Here is a 22,099-nt window from a genome sequence, read left to right on the forward strand (position 1 = left end):
CATATTAAACTAATTTATACAACTTTTTTATATTAATCAATATAATTAAAAGGTAAAAAAGTGCATAACTAGTTTGGAGATAAATCTTAATTTTTAATTTGTTTATATTATTGTGAATATTTAAAATATTTTATAGAGGTTAAATAGTAACCATATACCTGATATTTTTTTATAATTAAATTAAATTAATTTTTAAAAACACTATTCCAAAATAAAAACCATGCCAATCATATATATATAATTTGTAAATGTGTGAGAAGTAAAAATTTGTAATCTCTGTTACCTAATTTAAATACTTCCATACCTTTTTTTAAAAACAAAAAAATCATAATATTATATCATATATTCAAATATATAGGATATGTTCTTCATCCTCCAAACCGTTACAACATTCAAGGCATCTGGGTGAGCATATCATGCTTCCCCTCCAGAAAATATCAGATATATTAAACTACAAAAACATACAGTCCATCAGCCCATTATTGTTCCATGAAAATAAATAGTAGGCAAAGATATAATCAGTACACGGTCCAATAATGGACCCATACCATCTATCCAGGCAAGTGGGCAATCAACATGTCTATTCATCCATTCTAGAGGGAAAAATGATGAAGATAAACTAGTTCATCATACAAAAATTTACAAAAAAAAAGTGAAGAAGAAAAGAAGTTACCCTGGAAATGGAAATTCTCCCACTTCAAAAACATTTTGTTCCCATGATATTTCCATATGCATATTACCAATCTTACCATGCAGTCCCCTCTTCGAGAGTCCATCATCTTCCTTGCTCTCTTCTCTGCCTATATGATATATTGTGGAGTGGTTGTGTTGTTTCCATAAGACCTCGATTCTCTCAAGCTGGCCAAGTAGCAAGGGATTGTTGATGGTTGCTTTGCCTTTGACCCATTCAATGATGATCTTTGAATCACCATAAATATGAATGTGAAGAATGCCAAAGAAATTATGGAACCAAAAAAAACCCATAAAACCATTGCTTCAGCCCTAGTGTTGGTGCCCCTACCCATTCTAGTCTAGTAAACTCTATAAGACATATTAGTTGAAACTGCTATTAAAAAAAATCAAATACTTTCATACTCATCTAAAATGTATATAAATATGATAAAAACAAAAGTAGCGTTCAAATTTAACCCATGTGGTGGGTGTGTGTGATGATAGAACCACTTGAACTCCCTACCCGCTCCCATTAGCACAGCTGAAAGCATCTCTGTATACTTTAGTATCCAAATTGCAGATCAGATACACCCAGCTGTCTGAGTGCAAATGAAGAAACAATGCCAGCTAAAACTTCCCATGGTCGTACCCGATAATCACTCTGCTACAGATATTAACTTTAGTAGGTGAGTGTGCACTAAAATGTCTCCACCTTTTCACGTTTACCTATTCGTGGGCTCTACCCTGCTTCTTGAAAACCTTCCCATGTTTGTGGACCACGTTCGGATATATGTATATATATATATATATATATATATATATATATATAACTGTAACTATCGCTAAAAGTTTGACGGCATTTAGTTTTATATTTTCATCCCTTCCTTACAAAACCAGCTAACTTCTAATCCTGTTTGTTAGCGAAGAGCATGAATTCGGTTAACAAAGACATTTGAACATTTCAAATTTGAACGTATATATTTTTTTTTAAATGATTTATATATAGATATAAAATTAAATTTTAAATTTGTTGAGGAAGCAGTTTAATTGGTGATAGAAGTAGTATAAAATTTTTGAAAATAAGAGATCCCAGATTGAAATCCCCCTTCTCGAGGATGACAAGTCTTAAACACTAGAAATTTACTAATAGCACAAAATTAAGTGTTAAATAAATCAAATTTTAAAGGTATATATGTTCCTTTCCAAAACCTTTATGTTTTTGTTTATATATAAAAAATAAAGTGTTCAATTAAGTTATTGGTTTATCCTATTTATTATGTAAATAGGTAATGGTATTAGTCTCTCTTCTAAATTTTCTAAGTTTGAAGGAGATTTCATGTTGGTACAAAGAAGGCAATTTGTAAAAATATCAATGGGTAATTTTAAGTAGTTTTGTTTTTGTTTTTGTTTTTCTTAATATCATAATTCAACATTGTTCGACTTGATTCTATTACAATTGATAAGCTATGTGGTGGTCCAGGTCAGTTGGATCTGAAGCTTTATGGATGAGCTATGTTAACAAGAAAAGCCTTTGGAGAGCATTTTTTGGGAAGTGTATTTGCCAAAATATCATTTTTGATAAATATTTAAGACACATGTCCATTGAGAAATGGTATAGGAAGGGTGGGGATGCAATCAAAATGTGTTGTAGGGAAAAGTATCCAATACGGAATGCCCCTATCCCACTCTAAGGGTGATAGTACCTCAGCAACAAACAAGACAAAACTATCTAAGTATTCTTCTTTATGAAATGTAAATAGAGGAGAAGGATGTAACCAACCGATGTCTTCCGCTAGTTTGTTGATCCAATCTCACTCCTTCTGCTTGCTCCCTCACTGACCCAGCTACACCAAGTTCCTGCAAAATGGCAAGAGAGGGAAACTACAAGAAGCATACATTCATAACTAGTTTAAGGATTAGAATAAACTAAATATACAAGTACAACAAAACATCATTGAGATACATGCATATAGAAGAAACTCAAATGGCTTTATTGATGAAGAAGTAAAGTTCAGGAAGTGATACAACCAAATGAGGCCCAATCCAGCATCACCTTCCCAGCAGAAAGGAATCTCCTCTTCACCTCCTTGAAAGCAAATCACCCAATAGCTCTAATCTCAAACCAACAGCAATTCTTTGCAATAACAAAATTCCAGCCTCCTGGATCTCATGGAGGAGAGATCCATATATAGATATTTGGAGAGAGGATGAGTCAGCTTGAGATCTGACTAGTGTCCTCTCCCTCTTTCAGTTCTTGATTCCACTTGGAGGTTCTTGCTTCCACTTGGAGATTTGGAACCTCTTACTCATCACCAGTCGAATTCCCTGAGGCAAGTGTCATTTTGGAAGCTTCCTAGGCATTGACACCTTGAGGAATGAGTCTGCCACATGTCCAATCTCGCCCAGCGCAGGTAGCCAGTGTTGGAGTTGACATTCAGCGCAGGTAGCCAGTGGAGCCATTGACATTCAGCGCAGATGGTCAGTGGAGCTGTTGACATGATCCTGAATTGACTTGTTTTTGAGCAGTTTCAGGTGGAGAACTTATGTGAATTGCTGTGGTTTGTTGGCCTTGTTCCTCTAGGGGTAGGAACAACATGTTTAGGGACTTTGGATCCCTTAGATTATGGACATTTCATGCTCAATGCTGTAAGGCACAAAAATGTCTATAACAGTTTCCCCCTAAAGTATGAGGCCATTTATCGGGTGAAATGCTTTATCCAGGAGGGTCCGAAGTTCATCCATTTGCTGGGAGGAGACCTGTAATAAGATACAATACAATAAATTATGATTCATACTGCTTTCATGATCTAGCTGAGGCGGGCATTCCCATGCTCAGCTTTATAAATTCATTTTCGTACATAGAACAGACGATCGTCTGATGGTAGACTGATAATTTTGATGAAATTATCATCCTTTGAGTAGGATGATCATCTGTTGCAATGATGTACATGTCCAATGTCTTTATCTTTCCTGAATATATATTGCAGCCCGGATGGATGAAACTAGATCCGAGGTCTTCAAACTCGTTCGATCTTCACTCTAAGTACAAGTCGATCCATGTCAGAATTGTTCTGAAGTCGAACATGGAAAGACATCGCTTGATTACCGGTCAATGATGTAAACCGTTAACAAGCGCGAGAGGAATCACCAATAATGACAATGACCCTCAAGGTACTGCAGTACAATTTACGTGGTGTGAATAAAGGACTTGGCGTTGAACACCACGCAAAATCTTTCGGTCGAAGGTCATTGATGTATACCTGTCGCCGGAAGTGAGAAACTTGCCATTGAGGCATGCAAGCTTCAAAGTACTGAAGGGGATGTTCCTAGATCAACTTCTTGGATAATGAGCTGATGTCGACAAGAAGTGATCCGTCAAAGGAGGGCCTTAATGAATCCCACATCAGTGACACGGAACGGAGCTAATGATTTTGATGGAGGCGAAAACGATATGTGACATATGATTCAGGGTGGCGGTCATGAAAGGATGAAGGATAATGTAAGGCAGTGGATGGGACACGGTTGACTCTTTCTGAACGACTTCTCTTGAACATATTGCGACACTGATGCGATGGATCGGTAGCATTACCCCAATTATGGATGGTATGGCGAGACCATGGTGATGTGACCGGTGAATGAAACAACCCAACCCGATTGTGGTACAGAGGAAAAGTGTCATGTTCAAGAGCGACTTGTTACCATCAAAGCTTTCTTTGAGTTTCTCCCAATTTTTCCCCAGTCATTGCTGACTAGTACCTCTTTATTTTTGTCAAGCTTGAGGAGGATAACATATGCTTGTTCTATAACATGCCCTTCGGGCAAGCCCATCGCTATGTTTTAACGAGCCTAGCGATAGGGAAACTCGTTCTCGTCTAAAGACACGTTTGTCGCTATTTAATGATTTTAACGAGTCTAACGACAAGGATAACTCGGTCCTTTTCATTTTTAGAGAGTCTGAAAAGGTACATAAAGTTAACTCCAAAGTTCCTTTTTCGTCATCTAATCCCTTTAGTCCGAAAAAGTATAAAACAATACAGAAGGGATGAGTTTTCGATAGTTTTAACGAGCCGAACAAAACAAGCGCTCAATCTTTTTGTGCAATAATCCCTCAGGTCCAAAAAGATTAAAATCTAGAGGAGGGATAGCACTTCCGGTCGCTTTAACGAGCTGGAAGGCCAAAACTCGGCAATCTTTTCATATTTTACGAGTCAGTTGAAAAGAGCTCAAAGAAGACTCGTCTTTTGAGGAACGAGTGATGGACAGGGTTAGCAGCTGATTCCAGGTACAGGTTGGAATTTTCCAATCACGGCAGTGTCACAAGGATGGCTAGGTGAAATCACTCTTCGCAGCTGTTCCTCAAAATGGGTAAACAATCAAATGGAGGTGAATGATCGGCCAAATGAAAAGTGGAGGTGACGGTGCAAACACGACCAAGGCTTTAATGGCTGATAATCTCTACATTCACAGTGGTTATTTACCAGAAATTGGTTCATTTTTTATTTTAAAATGAGCTTAAACACTGGTGGAAACACTTGCTCATTGCTTATGTTTATTTTTTAACGAGCATGAAGTCCGCGTTAAAACTGCTCGGATCTTGCGTTTATTTTTTAACGAGCATGAACTGTGTGCTAAAACTGCTCGTTAAGTTTGCATGCCCCCAGCATAATAACGCAAATCGAGGTGCATGCCCCCCAAGCTTCATTGCATTCAACTCGGTGGTTGGAATGAAGGTTTACTTTTGAGACTCGGAAAGGGGATTTGTTTCATTTTTTAATGAGGTTGACACAGTAAAAGAACTATCCTCATGACTCCTTGTTTCATTTTTTAACGAGGTTGACACGAGATACGAACCGTCCTCGGAGCCCACTGTATTTACAGTATTTCTATCAGGGCGATGATCCATGCTGACAAAATGTTTAGGAATCTTCCGAATCCATTAGATATAGAAGATTTCATTTTGTAGGTTTCCACTGTGGCCACTTCCGCCAGATTACTTGGAGACGGTAGGGCAAAAGTACCCATTAAGGCAGGGTCTTTTAGGAGGCCTACCCCAATATTTTGAAGCGAATGAACGCTTCCATGGATCATTGGGATGCTTCCCGTAACTTGTGAACCGTTAGGGAGGAAGTTCTGTTGGTCGACGACCGTAATCCCTCCTTGAAAAGGGAATGCGATCTTCCTAAAGTAAGTCGACACTACAGCTGCCATGGCATATATCCATGGTCTTCCCAGTAGGATGTTATAGTCAAGATTGCCATCGATGACTTCAACATCTATTTCCACTGTTTTTCCTCCTAGTTCAACTTTCAAGTTATTTAGGATACCGTACGGGGTGTACGTCCTTCCGTCGAATGCCTTGAGTGTTGTCGAAGATCGCGACAAGGTTGGCGATCCTAAAGTTTTCCAGCAACTCATCGACATGATACATGTAGATGCCCCCTCATCAATAATTGTTCGGTGAACAGTTTTGTTGAGGGCTTTCACTTGAATAAGGAAAGCTAGTTGAGCTGGTAACTGAGGATCGTATCCTTTGTGGTCGAAGGATACAAGATTGGAATCCTTAGGATCAACCCCACCAATAGCTGATAACAAAGCCTGCCTTTGGGATGGACAATTTTGCAGTACTTCAAGAGTCGACATAGCGGATGGCGATTGGGCCAAATCTTCCACTATGTTATAATGCTGCGCCACTCTAGCGCGAGGATTAAATGTCGACTTGTGTACTACTCCCTTTGGCGGTTTTATTGTTAATTCAGGAATTATGGGTGGTACAACTTCTGTCGAAGTTGTCGTCGAACTACTTGGTTGATCTTTACCTTCGTCGTTCGACAGCTGCGGATTCCCGTAATCTTTGTTCCTTGTCGAAATCAAAGCATCATTTTGTTGCTTGGAGATCGACAACATTAGCACTTGCGACGGGGAAGCATTTCCACTATCAACTAGATTTTGACCTGGATTGGGAAACAGATCAGTTAACACAGTTGAGGTTTTAGAACTCTTAAAGAATCTTTTAAGCTCAGCTTTGTATGGAAAATCGGCTGTCCAATGATCCTCATCACATATCATGCATGGACTTTTTGGTTTCCCTTTCCTAGGAGGGTTTGAAGAAGTTTTCTCAGGGGATGACTCACCCTGTTTCTTCTTCTTCCCTTTGTTTTGCTTCTTCTTGCTTCCTGGTTGATTGGTTTCTTTGCCTTTATCTACTGATATGGCATTTACTTCCGAAGCAAGAATTTCTTCTTTTGCATTTTGATTTGAAGTCTTACGGGCTTTCTTAGACGAAGCCTTTATCGATTTCGCGTTTGCCGTGCCAATCACACCATCGCCGGCATGAGAGTTACTAGTTGATTTAGGAGGAGGAGGAATTGAAAATTCTGGTCTAGGGGCGTCAGGTATCTTGTCGTAGAGCGTGCCAGACTGAGTGTATACTAAGTCTAGATATTGAGCACGAGCGATGACTTGCTCCTCTGTTACGACTCCCCCCTTCCCCACATCTTCCGTTATGGCCGGAAGTAACGACTTTATAAACCATTCAACTAATAGCTGATCGGGAACGTACGTTTTCACCATCCTACGACGACGACGCCACTCATGTATATGATCAGATATGTGAGTAGTTGTTGTCTGTTTGAAGTTGGTTAAGATTTTGGTTCCCATTTCATACCTTATTGGTAATTGAAAATGGGTTAAGAAAGTCCTAGCTAAGGAGCTGAAATTGTCGAAAGAGGCTCTAGGTAATTCAATATACCATTTTGCCGCTGGACCCGTTAACGTCCTCTGAAAAAGGCGAAGCGTTATCGAATCGTCGTTTAGGGTGTTTGATGAACACCACAGATGGAATGTCATCACGTGATTCGACGGGTCTTCACCTGGATTTCCATTAAATTTAGGAATGTCCGATGGAAGTTTGTGAGGAATCACTGGCCACCAAGGGGCGTAAGCAATTGGATCGTTTGTTAACCGGTGTAAATCGGGTAACTCTAAAGTTGCCAGGAATGGTAACTGTTGACTCAGGTTAGGTGAAGCATACCCAGGGTACGACGAATCGCCTGAGCAGTTGGCCTTTGCATACCAGCATAATGTAATTGATGTTGGTATGACTGATACGGTTGGTGGACTTGACCACTATAAAGTGGTTGATTTTGATCGTTTTGAATATACGGTTGTCCACTGTTCGCAAAGATCTACTGCTCAGAACCTTGGTACACTTGCTGGAATTATGGTTGTTGGTATTGCACCAGCCACGGTTGTGAAGCCATGTTCTGTTGTGCTATACTAACCGGCAGACCAAGATGTGGGGTAATTGTACCCGTTTGGACCTGTGTCATCCCACCAGTTGGCGATTGTGGTTGAGTCACAGGGTCAAGGGGCTGTTGCATTACAACCTGAGAAATCTGAGGTTGACATACAACAGGCATCGTTTGAACTTGTGACACTGTTACAATAGCTGGCGTCGTAGGGATGTTCGACATAGGTACACATTGTTGCATAGAATACACAACTCTGGGTTGCTGGGGTAGCATAGGTACCCAACCACTTGTCGTAACTCCAGTATAACCTGAATACTGTTGTGAACTCCCGTATGGTTAACCTCCCGGAGCGGGTAATGAAAGGGCATACTACCCCCCATACGGTGGCGATCCTGCACTAAAAGGGATCGTTAACCCTTGAGAACCGAATTGCGCAAATTGTCCTCCGAACGGATCAATTTGCTGAGTTCCAACATAAGAGTTGACGGGTATTATCCCGTTAGAAAAAACAGGAACGGACCATACTGTCGTAATGGCCCCTGAAGGGGCTCCTTCCAGCTATTGAGAGCTAGTTGGGACAGATGGTATGCCGGCGAACATTGTCGGAGTGATGACAGGAAGTTCTGCTATCACTGTGTCATTTGACACAGTCCTAGATGTTGACGGTTGTTCAGACATTTTGAGTCTATCTAATAGATTGCCTAGCGATTCTACAGGAACTTCCACTGGTGATAAACTAACTTCTGATGTCGAAGGAAATAGAGTGACCCCGACTCCAAAATGAGTTGGAGTACTTGCTTGCGGATCTTCTACAATTTCCTCTATCGCAATCAGACCAGGTGGAAGAGGAAGACCGTCAGGTCCGTAAAATATTTCTGGTGCCGAAGAAGGGGGTGATTCGATAGCGACAGTTGTTTGAGGAGCAAGACTCTCTGAACCGATCGCAGATGGAACTGGTTCAGTAACACAAGTATTTGCTCTCAGACTAGGATCAGTGTCACTGTTCCTCTGTAACTGTTGAACTTCTTCAATAGAGGCAAGGTTTCCAGAAACGCTTGGAGTAACCGGAATCTCAGATGTTGTTGGAACACTTGTTCTAACTTTGATAGGAGATTTCGAACCGGTTAAACGAGTTCGCTTTGTCTGTACTATTTTCGATTCCGGAGACAAAGACGGTTGACTCGTAAGCCTCCGCGAACGATGGGGTTTCAATTGACTTTCTTCCACGATTGCGGATTACTTGATCAACTAAAATATAAAAGGGGAAAATGTGTTTCCGAATTGAATGAATTTTTTAGACGCTTTTAGACACAACTTGCTTTTTCACTTTTAAAGAGTCGAGAAAAAGCTAAAGATGACTCTAGTCTCCTTCGATGTTTTAACGAGCCCGAAGTGACAAATGCTCAGATGGACTTTTTCTGTTATAGAGTCTGAAAAAGGCCAAAAGAAACTGCTCTGGAGTTCTAGGTAGAGGGTGTGCCAAACTTTTCACAAAACCGCAGAATACTTTTTAGGGTACGGGCAGTCGATCTTCGTGAATGTTGTGTTCACTGCATTGCGATCAGTAGGGCGGCCGACACGGCTTCCTAAGGATAAAGGATATATGCCTATAGGGGTCTCCCAATATATACGCGACGGTACGTGGGAGCACAATCCGTACTAGCGCTATCGTCCCTCAGGAGGAATCACCCACCTTCCACGAGATCGACAGTCACTAGGCTTAACGACGCCGGAACACGTCTCTAGCCTAGACCTCTATGTTGTGCGTTATGTTACAAAGCATTGTTAAGTTCATTCAATTTATTTTAGGTTGATCTTGTTTAGAAGTTTGCCTTTCAGGATCACCACGAGATGTATGGTACAATTCCTAAATGCAGTCTAAGATGATAAGCAAGCTTTATTATCTTTTCAACTTTGAAAATCCTAGCTACTAAGGGAAAAGAAAGACATCATCTTTTCTCACAGAGCATAGAGCACACAGTAATGCACTTTTTCCTAAATCAACATGCAAGCTGTCAAAATGCAAATGCACAAATGCAGGTATTTCTTTTCTCTTTCTTAATATTGATGTTTATATAAAGAAAGATGTTGTATAACTTTGAATTCGATTTCAAGTGAAAACATAAACAAGTTCTTTTCAAAATCAAAAGACACCTTATGATTTACTTGTTTCGACACTAGAAATGCATAAATTCAAACCAAACGACGGAAGTAAAAGCTAAATCAACTGTGAACAGCAAACAAATTCACTCCTAAGATCAAAACGACACTTATGACAGGTCTAGATCTAAGGGCCACAGTAAGACTAGTTTACTTTCGTAATGGGAAACTGCAAATGATGTAAGAAATACACAAAGAACAAATACAGTTTCTTTATACAACCGAGGCGGAATTGAGGCAAAGAAAGGTGGTTTCAGATAAGAACACTGACTGATAACAGGCTGCAAAAACAGAGATCAAAACAGGGCAACAGAGAGCAGAGAACCCCAGCTGCACAAGGCCAAACTGGTTCAGCGCAACCTCAACACTGTGGGTTTGACATTCAGCGCAGGTAGCCTTCATGGGACCTGCGTTGAAATGCAGACTGCCTTCACAGCAGTTGCGCTGAAGGAGAAACTCTCGTTTCTCCTGGGTTCTGGGTCACAAATTGCTCAAAAATCAACAGTTTCAGGCCAAATAAAAGCTATCAATCAGGTATAATCTAAGGGATGATTCAAAGGAGGATGAAGATCTATCACTAAGAGCTGTTAGAGCACTTGTGGATCAGCTTTTCAGATCATAAACAGGCCCAGTGAATGGACAAGAGTAGCTGCTCTCTACTTTGCATTTGAAAGAGACAAATGCAGTTCGATTCGGCACTCTATGAGTTTATGAAATGAATAGCAAAAACACAACTAAACCAACAAGATACGTTCCCCAGCGGAGTCGCCAATTTGTTGTAGGGAAAAGTATCCAATACGGAATGCCCCTATCCCACTCTAAGGGTGATAGTACCTCAGCAACAAACAAGACAAAACTATCTAAGTATTCTTCTTTATGAAATGTAAATAGAGGAGAAGGATGTAACCAACCGATGTCTTCCGCTAGTTTGTTGATCCAATCTCACTCCTTCTGCTTGCTCCCCGCTGCTTGCTCCTTCACTGGCCCAGCTACACCAAGTTCCTGCAAAATGGCAAGAGAGGGAAACTACAAGAAGCATACATTCATAACTAGTTTAAGGATTAGAATAAACTAAATATACAAGTACAACAAAACATCATTGAGATACATGCATATAGAAGAAACTCAAATGGCTTTATTGATGAAGAAGTAAAGTTCAGGAAGTGATACAACCAAATGAGGCCCAATCCAGCATCACCTTCCCAGCAGAAAGGAATCTCCTCTTCACCTCCTTGAAAGCAAATCACCCAATAGCTCTAATCTCAAACCAACAACAATTCTTTGCAATAACAAAATTCCAGCCTCCTGGATCTCATGGAGGAGAGATCCATATATAGATATTTGGAGAGAGGATGAGTCAGCTTGAGATCTGACTAGTGTCCTCTCCCTCTTTCAGTTCTTGATTCCACTTGGAGGTTCTTGCTTCCACTTGGAGATTTGGAACCTCTTACTCATCACCAGTCGAATTCCCTGAGGCAAGTGTCATTTTGGAAGCTTCCTGGGCATTGACACCTTGAGGAATGAGTCTGCCACATGTCCAATCTCGCCCAGCGCAGGTAGCCAGTGTTGGAGTTGACATTCAGCGTAGGTAGCCAGTGGAGCCATTGACATTCAGCGCAGATGGTCAGTGGAGCTGTTGACATGATCCTGAATTGACTTGCTTTTGAGCAATTTCAAGTGGAGAACTTCTGTGAATTGCTGTGGTTTGTTGGCCTTGTTCCTCTAGGGGTAGGAAAAACATGTTTAGGGACTTTGGATCCCTTAGATTATGGACATTTCATGCTCAATGCTGTAAGGCACAAAAATGTCTATAACAAAATGGGATCACAGATTTGGTATGGTCCAGAAAAGGTTTGTAGGAGGTTACTTGATAATCTATTTTGGTCATTTGGCGAGACAAGCTTTTGATTGGGATAGATCACATTCAAGGGATGGAACATGTGCATTTGTTGAATGCCTTACATTCGAGGGGTTTTTTCTTCCTATACCAGGTGATTTGTCACACTTTGGACTCTTCCTCTTATTGAAATGAGTTGAATGCATCTGATCTTGGTTTTCATGGTGTTATGGTTGGTGCATGAACCCGCCATGTTGATGCACTTAAAATGGTTTGTCTGTATAGGAAACAACGGGGCAATGCTTTCATTTGGAATGGTTATCTATGCTGGGGAAATGTGGTGATATTAGACATTTAGAACTACATCTTGAGGGAGATACACCACATGCCAGATATTGTTGGTTCATGAAGGTGTGGAACAAGAATGCCCCATTGAATATCACTTCTCTCATTTGGTTGATTTGGAAAAATTGCCTCCTTACCTCAGACAATTCAGGCAGAAGGGGTTTCTTGGGCTTAGCCTAGTGTTTGTTATGTGAAGAGATGATGGAAAATGTTCTATATCATTTTCTTCAATGTCCTTTTGTTATTGTTCGTGGATGTAGATCTTAGATTATTATAAGATGTTGCCTTCCTAGACTTTTCACTCTATTGAGCATTTCTTACAGTGGTGCTTTAATAGACAGGGAAAGATAAAGTGTATTCTTATATTCATATTTTGTAAAGTTTGGCGAGCAAGAAATGCTCCCATTTTTGAAGACATACCCATGGATATTAGGAGGATTATTTCAAAGGTTTAGTTTTGGATGACATTTGCTCAGGATAAGAAGATTGATAAGGTACCAAGAATCATGAGGAATTATTTTAATCTTCAATTCCCAATGAGCTTCTTTGATGGGGCATCCCAGGCAGATAAATGTGGATGTGGGGCGGTCTTATGTTCTGGTTTGGTGGAGAGGGTTCAAATACTTATGCTGGGATGTTGGCTCTTTAGCGTTTGTTATACATGGCTAGGTTACACAAGGTGGATCGAAAATCATTCTACGGGGACTCAAAGACTATCATTGATGGTGTCACTAGATCCTTTAATTTCTCGCCTCCCTCATGGATAAATTTGCTTAGGCACATTAAGAAGTTGATTCAACATTTTTTTGGTATTTCCTTCACACAAATCTACGTGGAACATAATTGTTTTGTTGATTGTTTATTAAAGGAAGGTTTGGGGGCTCCCTTTGTTTTTTTCTCACTACAGGCTCAGATCTAATACAATGATTGTGGATGAGGGCTTGCACGCCGTCTTTTAATCTTGTTAAGGTTGTGGATGAGGGTTTGCAAGCCCTTTTTTAATCTTGTTGCGCTGGAGATTCCAATATGGTGTCATGTGTTTTATTTTTTGGCTTCCATGTTGTGTGCGTTTCATATTTGGATTTCATTTTGATATGTATGTGTGACATATATGTATATTTGGCTGGTTTGTGAGTGACCTTACTGGCACAATTACTATTTGGAAGCACTTTGGTAGGCACTCTCTTGTTTGGATTTTGGTTATATGAGCTTTTTATGAAGTCCATAGTGGATAATACTTGACTTATGTATTAGATATATTTTTAATATAAACCTGTTTCTTTTCTTCTTAAAAAAACAATCGCTAATTAATATATATATATATATATATATATATATATAACTAAATATATAATTATCAATTATAAGAATCATAAAAATTATAAGACGATGACCTTGATACAATTATAGTTAACAAATAATACTACAAAAATTAGTTACCATTTGACATAATTGAAAAATATTAATATTATTAATAATTCTTTATATTATATTAATTATTTTGAAAATATAATTTACTTGTTTAATATTTTTTCTTAATATCTATCAACCGAAATTTTTTTCTCAATGGATTTAATAACAAATTTGATATTTATCAAAGACATGTTAGAAACTATAAAATATCTCAGCAAACAAAAAATATATTTATTTCAATTTTTAAGAAAATAAAATAGTTATATACCAAATTTATATAAAGTATTTTATTTTAAATTTTAAAAACTATTAATTGTTTATTCTATTTTTATATTATTTTAATAATATTTAAAATATTATAATTAAAATTAATATTAATAGAAAAATATATATAAGTATTATTTCATAAATTAACTATTTGATAAATGTTTAGAAACATAAAAATATTTATTTAGCATTTGTAATTTTCAGAATTTGTAAGTTTAGTCTATGAGTGGAAATAAGGTAATACTTAGAGCTAGCACAAGTGTGAAGATCAGAGACCGAAAAACCCGCAGAAAATATTTAATTCCAAAATACTCTCGCATTGTTAAATATACATTCTCCATAATTTTGTGTTTTAAAAAAGATGAAAAATAAAAATTCTAAAATAAATAATTCATTAATTAATTAGAAAATATAAAAAAATCTCTAATATGAAAATGATATTATTTGAAATGTATATTAAAATAAAAAACCACATCCCTAATGATATTCTTTTTTATAAAGAGAGTTTTGGATTTAAATTCTGATGATTTTCCAGTCCTACAACAATCTTATTTTAGGATAAATAAATAGGATTTCCTCTTTTTTCAATCGTGGCGGTTTACGGGCATTCTAGAATCTAGATGAAACGGATGAATCGTTGATCTTTATCATATGACACGGAATCTTGTTCTTATATTTATTTTCCTTTTTGATGAGTAAGGGCCGGACATAATTTATATGTTTTGCAAAAAAAATTATAATTTATCCAGCATTCGTTAAGTTTAGGTTAATGAAAGGTGAATTTTATTAACAGACTAAAAACTTTAATACTGACAAGAAACCCCATTGATGAAGTCACCTATCAAGACTCTTGAAGTAAGAGAAAGGCCTATCTCGAAAAGCTTATCATAATGTACTTTTGAATGGTTTTTATTTATTTTAAAATGGGATGGGTATGTGAAGTAGAATTACATTTAAAAAATAATATCATAATATCTTTTTTATATTTTTTGTTTTTAAACATTTTTGATAATATTTTGTAATATTTTTTGTTTTTAAACATTTTTGATAAGAAAGCTAGTATATTAACATTTATATTATGTTTTTTTAACTATGAAAGGGGTTTAATTAAACAATTTGCTTCAAAAAAATTAAAATATTAAAGTATGACATTGAATTTAGTATTTGATTTTGAAAAAAATTAGGAAAAAATTAAATTTATGAAAGAAAAATTTATAAGTATAAAAAATATTTTACAATTTTAAAGGTATATGGATTATTGATTTTAATAGTGAGACATTTTTAAGTGATAACATTTGGAAATAATGGAGAAAGTGGTCGTGAGTGGTTTAGATTGTGTTTTTATTTAGATGTTAAATCTTATTTTTTAAGAGTTTATTGATCTCCTTAACAAAAATGTAATCACATAAATATGAGTAATCTTGTTTAATTAATTAATGAATGTTTAGCAGTGTTGCTTGGCAGCCTCTAGGTGCATCTCATCTCACTTGTGAGTTGTGCGTTTCATTCCCCAAATTTTTTCTTCAATATTTTTTAATCTGGTATTAAAGCACAAGGCTCGTCTTGGGTTTGTGATAGGGACTGGTGAGGTTGTGAGTCAACCTTGGAGAATCTATTTTTTAACATTAGAAGACCCTTTCCAGTGGTGAGCGAGAGTGTGTAGGACAATGTTAAAGGAGGTTGAGAGCGTTGAAGGCAGGGTAAATCAGTTTGGCGCATTGGATTATGTGCATTCTGTGAAGGGTTCATAGAAGAGACGAGTTAGGGATCTATCAGGTGAAGAAAAGTCATGTTGCGCACCCTCAATTAACTTTACAATGCACATATTTGAAATATTGCATAGATCCATTAAAGGATCAATGCACAATTTGCACAACCTTCAGTATTGAGAAATGCATATATCCACACAGAATCCATTCTTGAGAAGTACGCAATTTACCTACCCTTGAAGAGTTTTACTCCTACGCATTGTGTTTGTTGTAAGAGTGCATAGATCCATTTGCGTGGAATTTAAAATTTGGTTAAGCTTCAATTTTTTTGTTGTTTGAAGCTGCTAGCCTCTCTCTAAATTTAATTTGAGTGAAGCTTGGAACCCCAACTTGGCCATTGTTGGAGTTGTGGATTTGTCAATCGTGACAGTTTTTGACAAAGTATTTATGGAGCTAGTGGTGGTGTTCATGAAGTGTGGAGCAAGAAGCAAGGCACTGTTGGAAATTGGGATTTTTTTGTCAAGATGACTAATCCACTTGCATAGGCCTACCTCAAGAAGGCCAACAAATTGGACAACTTAAATTATGTTAACTAGAAATTCAAGTTGCAGACTTTGATGGAAGGATATGGCATTTAGACAATCACAAAGGGAGAAGAATTAAAACCAAGTGTTGTTGGAGGTGCAACAAGTACATCATTCCAAGATTAGGAGAAGCAGGAGAATAAAGCAAAGGTACTATTAAGAATGTCCATGAAAGATAATATAGTTCCTCATATTCATGATTGTAAGACCTATAATCAAACTTGGAATACACCGAAGGAGTTATATGAGACCAAAAATAAAAATCGAGTCCTCTTCCTAAAAAGTAAGCTCCTTTATATTAAAATGGAATAAAATGAATTAGTTAGTGCTTTTGTTTCAAGAATAAAAGATTTGAAAGATACGTTGGGAGACATAGGAAAATTAGTACCTAGTACTTATCTTGTGACAATCACTTTAAATGGAATCTCACAGGACTATCATATGTTTATTACAGTTCTTGTAGTAAGGGAGAAAGCTCCTTCTTTTGAGGAATTGAAAGGCATACTGATGTAGGAAGAAGAGAGGCGCAAAAATTCGGAGCCTTAGCATCAAAGAATTAGCACTTGTGGCAAAGAGGAAATTCTTCAAAGGAAAATAGGCAAAAGGATGTAAAGGTGGAAGTCCATTTCAAAGAAGGCCATCTCCAAACTCAAAACAGGGTATGTCATCTACTAGAGATAATTCTAAAATTAAATGTTTTTATTGTGGTAGAAGTGGGCATCTTGCTAGAGATTGTTACAAGAAGAAAAGTGATGAAGTGAGGCATAAACACAAAAGACATTTAGGACACTTTGCAGGAGAAGCCCTGAATTATGATCTTAAGAATCGTAAGTTGTTTATGTGTAATGTTGTGTTTTCTATTGAAATCGATGATTTCGATGCATGGTTTTTGGACTCTAGAGCTTTAATCTAGATGACATGTAATAATGACTGGTATGAGAACTTCAGGGAAATAAGTAATGGTGGAAACATTTATCTTGGATATGATTGTGCACATCACATAAAGGTATATGGTGATATTCCAGTGACTTTACCAAATGGAAATGTTAGATGCATTCATAATGTTATGTATGTTCTTGAGACCAAGAAAAATATGATTTATGTGTCCACAATCACAGATCATAATTTGAAGGTTCAATTGTTCAAAACACATTGCATAGTAAAGGACTTGATGAACCACTACAAACTAGGTGCTTCAAGAGTTAGGGTTGGAGCCCTGCACAAACTTCATGTCACTAGAAAGAGTCATCAAGCACTGACTTCTGAAACTGTGTCAATGGAAATTCAATGGCACTAGAGGCACTAGAGGTATGCTCATATCAATTTCCATGATTTTTTATTATTGCAGAAACAGAGAATGGTTGAAGGACTCACTATGTTAAAGAATAAATATGTTTCTTGTGAGGTTTGTGCTTTAGGAAAAATGTACAGAGATGAATTCCTCTCTAATTCGGATAGGAGAAGAAGAGAAGTATTAGAACTTATGCATATTGATGTTTGTAGACCCATGCAAACTAGATCCCTAGGAGGTGCTTATTATTTTCTTTTGTTTATTTATGATTGCACAAGGTATACTTGGGTGTACTTCCTTAGGAGAAAGAGTGATGTTTTTTAATATTTCAAAGAATTAAAGAACATGGTGGAGAAGCAGCTCAAGGAGGAGAGTATAGGTTGGGTAACTTCATCAAGTATTGTAAGGATTATGGAATAATGCAATAGTTTAAAATACCCTACTCTTCATTGGAGAACGATGTTACAGAAAGGAGAAACATAATGTTGGTGGAGTGTGCCTAGAGTATGATTAAAAGTAAGAATCTCTCAAATGATTTTTGGGTTGATGTGATTAGAACTCTTGTTTATTTAAAGAACATAATTCCAACACGGTATCTTGATCTCAAGGCCCCATTCGAAGCCTTATTTGGTTTTAAACCAATATTTCATCATTTGAGGGTATTCAGGCATAAGGCCTTTGCACATATTCTAAAAGAGAAAAGAAAGAAACTTGATGCTAAATCTATGAAATTTATTTTTGTAGGATACTATTTAGAATTTAAAGCTTATAAAATGTTTGATCCCTCTACTCATAAATTATTTGTGAGTAGAGATGTAATTTTCCATGAGCATGCATATGAAGGCAACAAGGATAACAACAATGAAAGGTGCTACATACTTCCTGAATTTGAAGAAAATAAAGAAGAAGCAGAAGACGATGAGCAGTAGAACCTTGAGGAAGAGTCCAGTGATGTAGACACCACCAATAGTCAAAGCTCACCCAAAGGTACAGAAGGACCTTTAGAGTATGGAGACAATGAAGTTCCAAGGAGATCTACGCTTCATATTTTATGATTCTTTGACGAAGTTTGAAGGAGATCTACATGAAGAGTGGAGAAAATCAATGAAAGAAGAATATGACTCTATAATTAAAAACAAAACATGGGAATTGACTGAATTTCCCCAAGATAAAGATCCTATAGGATGTAAATCCTTGTACAAACCCAAGTTTAAAGCATATGAAAGTATAGATAACTACAAAGATAGATTGGTGGCAAAATGGTACTCACACAAAGAGGGAATTGACTATGCAGAAAGTTTTTCACTTGTAGCTAAACTAAATATTATTAGGTTGTTAATTGCACTAGCTACAAAGTACCATTGGAATTCGCAACAACTAAATGTAAAATCTTCTTTTTCTGAATGGTGATTTAAAGGAGGAGGTGTATTTGACATAACTTGAAGGGTTTGTGAAAAATGGGTAGGAATATTTAGTTTGTAGATTAAAGAAATATTTGTAGGGGATGAAACATGCACCTATGTAGTGGTACAAAAAGATAGATTCCTCCTTTCTTCAACATGGTTCTATGAGGAGTCAAAGTGATCTAAACCTCTCTACCAAATGTGATTCAAAGGGGCATTCTGTGTTGATTTCTTTGTATGTCGACGATTTAATTATTACATGAAATTCAGTTAAATTAATTGATGTCACAAGTATCTGAGATGAAAGATCTTGGTGAGTTACATTACTATTTGGGTCTTGAAATGTGGAGAAGCGTTGGTCATACTTTTTTTGTCCAGGTTAAGTATGTCAGAGAATTGATTAAGAAGTTTAAGATTGATTAGTGTAAAGCTTCTTTTATTCCAATGCAACAGAATGTGAAATTTAATTTTTATTATGGCTCAAAGGAGGTTGATGCTACAGTGTATAGACAACTAGTGGGAAGCTTGAATTATCTTACTACAACCACACTTGATTTAACATACTATGTTAGTGTGTTAAGTCATTTTATGGCGAGACCTCTAAAATTCCCTTAGAGTGTAGTGAAAGGCATGCTCATATAACTTAAAGGAACAATTTATTTTTGTCTTAAGTATATTGATTCATTTGATGTTCAGTGATAGGTTACTCAGATTCAGATTGGGTTGGTAATCTGGATGATAAGAGATCTACTACATGTTATGATTTCAGTATTGGATTTAGGATTGTTTAATGGAGTAGCAGGAAGCATCCTCTTGTATATTTGTCATCCACTGAGGCAAAGTATAAAGTTTTGTGTGTAGAAAATTGAAAAGTTGCTTGGTTGAGGAGAGTTCTTCAATATGTTGGACAAGAACAAAAGAAGGCTACAATGATCAAATGTTACAATAAAAGCTCAATCAAGTTGGAAAATAATCCATTTTATCATGCAAGAAAAAATCATATTGATGTTTAGTTCCATTTTGTTAGAGAGAAGATATAGTCCAAAAAAATTTCTCTTAAATATTGTAATACTTGTTAAAATGTTGTTGATATTTTCACTAAGCCTCTTGGAAAGAGGAAATGTGTATTGTTTATGGAGATTCTAGGTGTAGAAATTAATCCTTTCTCCATTAAGGGTGAGACCTGGAAATACTAAAGAAAGTGGTTTTCTAGTGGTTTAGATTTTGTTGTTACTTAGTTGTTAGATCCTTTTTTCTAGGAGTCTGTTTGATCTCCTTAACAAAAATGTAATCACATAAATATGTGTAATCTTGTTTTATTAACCAATGAATTTTTAGTAACGCAACTTGGAAGCCTCCAAGAGCAACTCGTCTTCACCTGTGAGATGTGTGATTCATTCCCCAAATTTCGTTTTCCATATTTTTTAATAATAACATTTTATTTTCTGAGTTAAATATAACACTATACTTAATGAATGGATATATTATCAATGCACTTTTCATAGAATGCTTTCTCATTTTAAACCTTACAATGCTTCACTTATCCACTCTCGAATATAATTTAGTGTAATAGTGGTTGGACTAAGCAGGTTTTAGGTGAACATTAGATTTGTCAACCTCTTAATACAAGTATAATACCTTCTAATTAATAAAAAAAATTACAATATTCTAATAGTCTAATATATTTAGTCTATAAAAGATGATATAAACTCAAGTATTGACCAAATATATAAAATATTATATAACCTTCAAAAGAAAATATGGAGTGTTCCCATCAATCTTTGCAAAAGATAATATAAATTTGAAACATTCTCAACATTTTACTTGTATACTTACTCTAAGAAATAGGTTTACAAGAATATTCATTAAAATAATATAAAGTAATATATTCATAAAATTATTATAAAATAATTATAAGAAAATTTAAAATAAAAATAAAAAAATCCATGATAGTGGAGTTTGATGCAAAATGTTAGACAAACTAACTATTATACACATATCTTTTCGAGTAATATATATATATATATATGAATAAATGTGGAAATATCTAAACAAATAAAAGAAAATTTAGTTGTAAAAAAAAAGTGAAATAAAGAAGGGTAAATATTCTTAGGGAATTTTTTATTCCAAAGTATATATAGTCATAATAATTTCATTAAGATTTAATAACTTTTTATAGGATGAAAAATAAACTAATAACGAGAAAGATGTTTAATTTAGTACCTTTTCAATATGAACTTGGCAAATGACATTGAAAATAAAATATTTCATATCATCCATAAATGAAATAATTTAATCAGCTATTGTTATCTTTTTCTCAATATATATAAATTTAAATTAAACAATTACTTTATTGTATCAGTCTTTACCTCACGAGGGCCTATAGCGCTAGATTTGCAATCAAATTGTCTTGATTTTTTATTATTTTGTTGAGGTTTTGCAATTTTAACCAAGGTTTCTGGAAAATGCATAATATTTCTATTTCGTGTAAAATTCATTTTTTTTTAATTTTTCGTAATCTTATTTCTAATTTTAAAGTAGAGAAGCGAACCTTGATGCGACATAATTTCCTTGATGGAAGGAAATTTATTTTTTGGTACTTATTAGTACCAAACAAATTATTTTAAAATAAAAAAAAATGCTAATTTTGTGAGTGGTCATTCTTTCGATGAGTACTCTATCACTATTGTTCTTAGCATTGCTATTGCTCTTCTCATTATAGTAGAACTAGAAAGCTTCCAAATCAGTGATATAGTGTTATTCTAAACACGTATCTTAAGGTGGTGTCTTCTCTACTCTTCTACTCATTTATCACAGACTCTCTTCTTAAGAGTGTCATACCTTCCCTCTAGATAATAAATTGCAATTGATAATACAAATTTAAAATGTAATTTTAAACCTATAATAGTGTAAAATTCATTGATTATAAACTATACCGCCAACACACTCACTACCAATTGTGATCTCAATGCTGCGATCATAGTAGAAGGTGTCTATTGAGGTCACGATTTAGATTAGGGCAGTGTACTGGAGGTCACTATGGGATGCTAGTCATTCATCCTCATTGAATACTAAGGTGTTGTTGACGAACGCATAACTGTAATGATCCAAAAGATAGTAGGAAAAATTCCATTCCTCGCCTTTAAACAATAGAAAAACCATTGAATG

This window comes from Pinus tabuliformis, chromosome 1_1 (assembly GCF_031772625.1).
Source record: "Pinus tabuliformis cultivar Carrire ecotype Pingquan chromosome 1_1, CPIR1, whole genome shotgun sequence".
Taxonomy (NCBI): Eukaryota; Viridiplantae; Streptophyta; class Pinopsida; order Pinales; family Pinaceae; genus Pinus; species Pinus tabuliformis.